Genomic DNA, 10,122 nt, shown 5'->3' on the forward strand with positions numbered 1-10,122 from the left:
GTGTTAAATGTTTACACCGTATTTTACTATTAATCATAATCTAATCAAGGTACGTGATATCTAAGTGATAATAAAATAACATTGGTCAATTATCACATGAAACAATAAATCGTTCTAATTAGCACTGTTAACAAATTTAAGATTATTAATTCCCGAGCGAAAAGCTGCTTCTACGAAAGTACTACGCTTTAGTTATTATAAAGCTACAAGCATTTGTATTTAAGTGTATGACGTCATAGTTATTCGTAAACAACTTTGCCGTAGCGAGTACTACAAGTAATTGTAGTACTACGGCGTAGAATGTAAGTTACTACGACGTAGCAAGTAATAGATAATAATATATTTGTGAAACTACTATTAAATTGTTGTTTCTATGTTCGTAGTTTTTGTCAAATGGGTATTTTCTCTTCGCCTAGCTTTCCTAATGAAATTGAGTTATAAGTAGTGTAACTGACTTTTTAAAGCAACACTTTATTATCATAAAAATACTAGCGGTCCGTCCCTGCTTCGCCCGTTCATGTTTACTTTTTCCATAAGAACCACCCTCGTACTTCAAGGGATATTATAAAAAAAGACGGGTTGCACTGGGCGAGTGCCGGCAGAAGTGAAAACTTGATTATTAACGTTGAGCATGTTTGATATTTTGGAATGGTATCCGTCTTACGCTTTTTCGATCAGGTCACGTGTCCTGACGCGAGTTTAAGATTTTATACCCATTACAGAAAAAGTGCTCAACGCCGCTAAAGAAGTTTTCACTTCAAAAATAACGAAATCGGTTCAGCTGTTTTCGAGATTTGGGCTTAGTAACAAATTTAACGTTTCATTGTTATATTATAGATGAAACATATACCAAAGAGTACATGTTAAAAGCAAGTCTATTGAAGTGAAACTTCTTTATCGGGATTGGAAAAAAATGTAGTATAACATTTTTTTGTTACGCGTGACATTTTTCCGTTACGCGCCTTCTTTTTCTTATCCCTACCACGCGTGATTCGACGTATTTCTGTAAAGTTGCATATAGTAAATTATTTTTTGAAAAATAAGGTCATAAAGAAGTTTCACTTCTTACGTGTGCACACTAGTACACGCACACATTTTTTTATCCATTCTATTCAATACCATATTAAAATACTCTAAAATCAAAGACAATAAAACACTTTAAGTCCTTATATCTCCCTCGGAAACTCTATGAATAAAATAACAATTGTGCGTCTATGAATACATTTCTCAAACATTCCGTTTGAATTGTAAAACGGGTCATTTCTATTTCATTTTATTGCAAGCTTATCCTACTTGTATTATATCGTTTTCATGGATGTTTGTTACCCTGTTACGCTGGAAAAACTGAACGGATTGAGATAAAATAGCCTATCGGATAGGTATCCTAATAGTCTTGTCTATCTCTTATTTAATAATAGAAGTAGAGACTTATGTACTTAATATTATTATAAACGTGCTGGGTACAAGAATGGAATCAAAAACTCCAGCAAGTAGCTTAAATGCAAAAGTAATTCTATTTGTCTGTTATGCTTTTACGCGAAAACTACTCACCCAATTTTAATGAAATTCGAAATGGAAATAGATTGGACCTTGATAAAGAACAAATGCTACTTTTACAAACGAAAAAGGTGGTGGAAATATGTGTGGCTGTTAATTTGACTTGTAAGCATGGCTGTTAAGTGTACGAAGCTAAACCGGGGGCGGAAAGCTAGTAATTATTAATAACTAGCTGCGCTTCGCGGTTTCATCCGCGTGGCCCCGGTCCTGTTGGTCTTAGCGTAATCATATAATATAAGCCTATAGCCTTCCTCGATAAATGGGCTATCCAACACCGAAAGAATTTTTCAAATCGGACAGTAGTTCCTGAGATTAGCGCGTTCAAACAAACAAACACAAACCAACTTTTCAGCTTTATTATATTACAATAGACCGGGATCTACTATTACAAGGAAAATATATAATAAGTGGATTTTGTCTCTAGGTATTTATTGTACAATAACGATCATGATATTATTTATTTTATACCTAGAGCTTATGTAAAACGAAGATAATTTTATTTAATTTAGGAGAGATGTGTATAATATCTTATTTTGATTTTTTTTAAATAAGTTTTAAAAGCATTACAACTAAATAAATCCACATACCTTATCTTGCTTCACAGGTGGTTTTAAAATATACGGCAACCCTGGTACCGGGTTGAAAATCGAAGGCATCATAGCTGGTGCAAAAATCACTTTCACAGCTTGATTCTGACAGTTACACTTATGTTCAGTCACACTTTGACAGCAACAGTGGTGACACTTTGGCTGACAACTCTGACAGGTCTGATTCTGACAATGACTAGAATTCGAATTCTGACTGTGACTAGAATTCTGCGCGTCTATTCCGTGTGGTACGTTTTCGCAATTCGAATTTTGAATAGAACTCTCTTTATTTATATTCTGACAGTTTCGATTCTGATGATTCTGACAGTTCTGTGATTCTGATGTTTGTATTGACGTTGTTTTCATTTCACCGTCATTTACTTCGTTTGAAACATCCTTGTTGTAGAGCCTGGGTTTCTTGAAATCTTTCGGCAATTCTAATAATGGTGTCTTTCTCTTTAAATCACTTGGTGTTTCTAAAAGGTATTTATTCTGTTTTTCTGTATTTCTAGGCTCAAATGGATGTACTAGTAGCGTCTTTGTTTGCTTGCCTGTTTTTTGACCCCCGTGGGGGTCAGGGGTTGCTTTAGAATCCAATTTGATTGATTTATTCCACCTTTCTTAAGAATAAAATTGTTATTAGTTTTTATTAAATGTCATAAAACATTTCGTTCAGAAACACAATCTATTAACGAGCACAAATTGTATAATACACTGAGTTATTCACATAAACAATTCATTCAAACTATGTCAATAAGTCACAAATCAAACGACCTTCACCCACACGTGTTATTGTTGACAAACAAACATAGTAAACAACGCGAAAACAATCCTAAATACAAAGAGCATCTTTGTATTACACTGTCAAACAATCGAACACTGTATTCCAAATTAAAAAATCGTTTTACTGGCTGATTTTTTGAAGAATAGAATGTATTTCTTTTACTTATTTTATGGGAACAGACGCACGTCCTCTCTCCCTGAGATCTAGAGCTCTACTGAATAAACCGTAGTGGGATAGGGTAGGCGTGGCTTAAGGAGTGTTGGATACGCCCACTGCATTATAAATGATCGTCTAATATCTAGTCTAGACTTGCCAAGATGGCTGACTGTGTCAAAAATTAAATAGGTATAAAACTTAGTGTGTGTCTCTTTTAACGTTGTGTTTTGCAGGCTTCATATCGCAAAGCGTTTGAGATTGTGCTCTACTCTTAACACGTCAAGACTTAGCAATTTTTTGGCCTTATAATAACTCTATAACGTTTATATTTAGATTTGTTTTGCCTTAACAATTATTTATCATAGCAAATTAAATAATAAATACGTTGAAAATGTAAGTATTTATCGTATGTATAAGGAAGAAAATTTGGTGGGTGTAAAAGTCGGGCTTTACTGTGAGCAATCTCTATCAGACAAACTTTAATGCTAGAGAAAGTGATAAAATTGATTTCACAATGTTGAAAACATAAAAATACAATAAATGTATAGTTTAATAAATTCTATCTATGTTTAAAACTGAATATAAAGAGGAATGCATACATTTCTTTAAACTATTATCATACTCATATTTAACCTAGTTTTAATGATTGATAAAAATTAAAATAATAAGTAATTAGTAGTATATAAAAAAATATATCTTTGCTTTTTTTCATTGGGGTTTCAAAGGGGTTTTCATTGTAACTTGACTCTATCAATCTCAAAACTCTACATTTTCTATTGTTATTATTTTAAAATAAAATAGAGTCTGATTATTTTCTCTACATAGAGTACTTCGAGCACTTCGAGTTTTCTATGACAAGGCATAAAAACATTTTTATCATAAACTAGATTTCCGCCCGCGGCTTCGCCCGCGTTTGCAAAGGAAAACCCGCATAGTTCCCGTTCCCGTGGGATTTCCGGGATAAAAACTATCCTATGTGTTAATCCAAGTTACCCTCTATATGTGTGCTAAATTTTATTGTAATCGGTTCAGTAGTTTTTACGTGAAAGAGTAACAAACATCCATACATCCATACATCCATACATCCTTACAAACTTTCGCCTTTATAATATACTAGATTTCCGCCCGCGGCTTCGCCCGCGTTTTCAAAGGAAAACCCGCATAGTTCCCGTTCCCGTGGGATTTCCGGGATATAACCTATCCTATGTGTTAATCCAAGTTACCCTCTATATGTGTGCTAAATTTCATTGTAATCGGTTCAGTAGTTTTTACGTGAAAGAGTAACAAACATCCATACATCCATACATCCATACATCTATACATCCATACATCCATACAAACTTTCGCCTTTATAATATAGGTATATTAGAATAATATATATTAGAATTAGATAACTTCTTTTTAGGTAGGTAGTTAGGTACTGCTCGTGGCTTCAAAGTCATGTTCATGGAAAATATCAATGAAACTTGAAAGGAAGTTTCGTAATAAAACTGGACAGACCTTTACAATCCATACTAATATTATAAATGCGAAAGTAACTCTGTCTGTCTGTCTGTTACTCAATCACGCCTTAACTACTGAACCAATTTGCATGAAATTTGGTATAGAGATATTTTGATACCCGAGAAAGGACATAGGATAGGTTTTATCCCGGAAATCCTACGGGAACGGGTTTTTCTTTGAAAGCGCGGGCGGAAAGCTAGTTATTAATATTTTTAATAGTTATTTTCATAAAATCAGTTCAAAATTTAAATCTAAAATGTTAAATGCATATATAGAGAATTAAACATAAAGCGCAAAATTATCATTTTATTATTTTTTACTAACGTCTACCCGAGGTTTTTTTCTGCTATTATTGTTACAAAATTTACTATTTCAACCTGGGCTCTTGCTTATATAAAATTTCCATACATTATATACTCTTTATGCAGCCATATTATTAATTTTAATAAAATACTTTTCAATCGATTATATATTGAATCATATGAATTATTAGAAAACTTTTAGAAGCCCTGAAACAACTGCACTGTGATAGCCACATCTACGCCAAGAATTTTTGTTTCTAAGCCGGAGTATACAATACCTATTTTAGAGAGTAGAAAAACATGAAATATGTATATGTTAATATGATAAGACTCAATTCAACTTTTTACTTGAATAATATGGTAAACAACAAAAATATTCAACGCTAAATATATGACTTTTAGTACAGAATTAGGTACTAATTAATTGCCGAATTAAATTTTATTTCACTTGAAACTTGTCTTACAGTACACAAAAAACGTATCAAACATTACCTACACATTGTAGAAATGTGTTCAGTATTCGAAAGATACCTAGGTAGGGTAATTGCGCTGGTTTGCCGTCCAGTTTCGGTTTTCGTCCATTTGACTGATCTGCTACAATCACGTGCGTAAAATTTGAATACAAACCTACCTTCCCGCGCAAGTTTGCACTTTTTACGTTCCATAATGTGTAAGCAACAGTACTATCAACATGAAAATTTGATTTGACAAGAAGAGAGTTCAAAAAATTAACGTAAAAGTGGCCGCTTCCCATCCGTGCCTTGCAGATGTCATCGCGCGAGAGAAAAATTTGCCGGCGAGAAAAGTTCATGCTAAGTTAAATCACTGTTTTAGCTAGTTTACGTAATGTTTTTGGTACGTATGTTTAGTTATAAGCCTATTAAACGCAACTAGAAGTGTTTATTATACTTTTTTTATAATACTCTTCGAAAAATTAAGTGGACGGATACTAGGTTACCAAATTCTCAAAATATTTGGTTTTCGTCCAAGTGGACGAAAACTCAAACAGCTACGTGAATATTTGTTTATATGTATGAATATACGTTATATTGTCATTCATTCAGTCATGTATCATTCTCCTTATGTGAAGTAGAGTCAATTATTCGTAGCATAAATGGGGATAGGTCAGACATAATACACTGTATTTTTCTTGATTATCATTCACTTGAGTATCATCTTTTATTCTAGGTCTGTTTTGCCAATGCAATATTTTTTTATTCTACTTACTCAACGTATCCTAAGAAAGATCTTATTGTTTTTAGATGGCCTAGAAGGAGTCCATCCAGTCCAAGAAAGCTAGAAAAAAAAAACGCTACGTACACTGAAGAATCTTTAATAAAGGCATCAGTAAGACAATAATGCATAGTTCAGTAAGGTATAGTATAGTTTATTTTAGTAGCTAAAACGTATTATTATGGCTGTGTATAATATAGTACGTTTCATTTGATAAACAAAGTATTAGAATGAACATTTCTGTTTTTTGATGTAATTTCTCAGTCCTATAATTATTACTTTATTCATTTACATTGTAAGTAACGCATTCCTTTCTTTATTACGAATGATTAATCAGTCATCACTAACGCATATAAAGACTGCCAAGTGCTACATAGATCTCAGTGTTGACTAGTTATATTGATTATTATTAGTAAAACTAAACCTGAAAGGTAGTGAGAAATTGTGATGTTGATTAAATAAAAGTATATATATTTACCTGTAATTGGTTTTTAACTTAATAGTTGACCTACCCTCCTTTTTCTACACGGTGGTCGAAAACTAGCTTACACTAGGACGAAAACCAGTTTTTTTGGACGAAAACTAGCATATACCCTACTTTTGCAGAAAATAATTTAAATAAAAAGATACGTCAAAATGATTTATTTTCACTTAATATTATCTTAAAGAAGACTATATAAGGACTTAATAAAAATATTATATGTTTAAGGAAGGGTGCTCCAAAATATTTATTTCGCATCACAAAGTTGGCAACTCCCATAACTGGACGAAAACCAGCGCAATGACCCTATAAGGTAACAAGCAGCTGAACCACGCAACTTCATCTGCTATACAAATTAATAATATCAACATATTTTTATATTCTTGCTATTGATCGTAGCGTAATATTACCTATAGTCTACAGATTTGTTGAATATCATAAACAGACTATCCAATTACAAAATAAATGTTCCATTTTAAACAGCTCTTATTCAAATTGTCTCGATCTGAAAAAACATAAAGACTTCAATTTTATAATATTAAAGTATAAGAAAATATCTTAAGCATACATTCATGCGTAAAAAGAATTACCTAGGTATTACATAAAAAGATAGCCACAAAACATTACGATTGAGCATTGCCTTTAAACTCAAACAAACTGCTTTGATTTCTCGTTACCTAACGTTTAACTATTTAAACATTTATTTATTGAATAAAATATAAAATAAATATTTCTGGACAATTTTCACATACGGCACGATCTGATTCCATACTAAGCTTTCGCTTGTGTTATGGAAACCAGATGGAGCTGATAAACATACATATATAATTTTAACCTCTATGTTCATCACACAAATATTTGCTCCGGGTGGGAATCGACCCCACGACCTCTGGCTTGGAAGGCAAGGCCACTACCAACCAAGCCAACCGGTCAGTCAAATTCAGTTCATTTAGAAAATAGTAATTGCATCGCTTTTGAGTCATCATACACAAAATTAATTATTAACTAGCTTACCACCCGCGGCTTCGCCTGCTTTGTCTAAAACCTAAAAAATTATATACTAAAACCTTCCTCTTGAATCACTCTATCTAATAAAAAAAACCGCATCAAAATCCGTTGCGTAGTTTTAAAGATTTAAGCATACAAAGGGACATAGGGTCATAGGGACAGAGAAAGCGACTTTGTTTTATACTATGTAGTGATACCACCCTCCTTTTTAAGTCGGTTGAAACCAAACTGTTCACCTTCATGTCCCCGAGACGAATAAAACAATGAATTCGTTAGCGCTGTTGGTTTTACAGTATCACGCTTGAATAGTAATCGAGTTTTTTGGATTTTTCCTTATCAATTTGTAAGGAAATTATAGGTTCTTTGTTTTAACTTTTTATGTAATTTGTAGGAGTTTTTTCGTTGTATAATTGTGGGATTGTCTATTGAATATAGTGTCGTAGCGTTATGTATTTGTCGCAATTTTAATTAGCCTGTTAATTAAAAGCCTAGGCTCTTTATTAAACGTTGATGAACTAACGTCATATTATAATCATATAAAATACAAAAGTGTTAAATTGTGTTTTTAAATAGAGTAAGATATTTCAATTTTAAAGAAACTTTGAAATCGATTCAGCTGTTTTTGAGGTAGTTAGATCGTAACAGTAAACAGACGAATAAAAAAATTTGTGCCGTTGTGCGTGTACTACACGTAAGAAGTGAAACTTCTTTATAACCTTATTTTTCAAAAAATAATTTACTATATGCAACTTGACAGAAATACGTCGAATAACGCGTGGTAGGGATAAAGAACAAGATGGCGCGTAACGGAAAAATGTCACGCGTAACGAAAAAATGTTACACTAAATTTTTTTCCAACCCCGTTATAGAAGTTTCACTTCAAAAATTACTCGTTTACTTTCAGCTAATATTATACCTTAATGTTTAAGTTTTCTCTCCTGAACCTTCCTCGTAATTCAACGAATTCAAGTTATGCGCTTACCAACACATTTTGCGATTCATTTTTATATTATAGATTTTCTAACAACATATCAGGCAGCTGCTAAATCGCTTTTCACATACAAACGCGTCAGACAAATTCTACCTTACAGGTAACTTAACATCTTAACCCTAACCCTCTCGGTCATTTACTTTTACGAGAGGGCACGTCCGAATCGCAGGGTAATAGAGATTAAACTGCAAATTAATGTACCTACTGTATTACAGTATTAGTAGGGTTTTGGATTAACAGTGTTAATTTTGGAGAAATACAAACTTATTGTGTTATTTTGACCTGTAGGGGGATCAGTTTTTTATAGAATGGCATAGCTTGAAAAGTCTTTTTCGCGTCGATAAGGAATGGAAATGATTCAGTCTTAGAGCATTAAACCATGCTCTAAGGATTCAATAGTTCTTTATTAAAAAATCAGTATTAAACGCAAGAGCGAATAACCAAAAAGTACGGGTAAGTATCTTGTAACTATTTTTAACCGATCTTTCCAAAAAGGGAGTTCTCTATATCAATAGCGTATTTTTCAAAGTGTCCATTTCATGTACCGCAATGAGGTACATATGTACAAATAAAAGCAGCAGCAAGTACCTACGATCATAATAATTCGACCGTCTCTACCGCCTCACCCGCGCTCCGCGTACCTATAGGAAATAGGAATGTGCTGCGGGAACACGGTACAATATGTGTAGTAGGTACACAATATATATATATTATAACGTATGTGTGTATGTGGATTATTCGTAATAACTATTTATAATAAGGTAACACAATATATTTTAATAGATATATCATATAATAAAGAGTTGTTATTTGAATAATTAATTAAAAACAACACCCAGGGTCCAGGGATGTATAATTTGTGCGCATATTGGATAATATGCTTACTGTTCTTTTTTTTTTGTGAAATATACTTGTGCATGTGAATATACATACTTGTGAATGTATACATTATGCGAAATACAAAAATAATTGAATTTGAAACAACAGAATATGATCGTCACTCATTAGTTGTTTCAATATTGTTTGGAAAAGTTTTCGCTGTGAATTTAGTATTTCACTATCTACTAATTTATTAATAAGTAGGTATATTATATTACTTTAGTATTAATTTATCTCCACTATTAAATTCCCACATTCCAATACTCATAAAACATTCATAATACTATTCCAAAACATTTCAAAGTAAACTTTTCAATCTTACCCTCTCACAGATAACATAAAACTTCAGATAATGTCCATCGTGTGGTCTGTGTGTGACAGCCCTGATATACGGGCCCTTTGAAACAGGGCTGGATTGTAAGGGCTAGGGGAATGTGGGGCCCCGTGTTAAGGGCTATCTCCAAGAAGCTTATATCTAATACACTGGAGATTGCACTATGACCATTAACTTGTAACAAGAAAATATGACGTTGAATGACGCCTGTATGTTTTTTTATCCCTTTCACACCAACTTGCCAAGTTAGGTGTGAAAGGGATAAAAAAACATACAGGCGTCATTCAACGTCATATTTTCTTGTTAC

Source organism: Colias philodice, chromosome 31 (genome assembly GCF_061535455.1).
Source record: "Colias philodice isolate Cphi_HAF_F1 chromosome 31, ilColPhil1 Martin Lab GWU primary, whole genome shotgun sequence".
Taxonomy (NCBI): domain Eukaryota; kingdom Metazoa; phylum Arthropoda; class Insecta; order Lepidoptera; family Pieridae; genus Colias; species Colias philodice.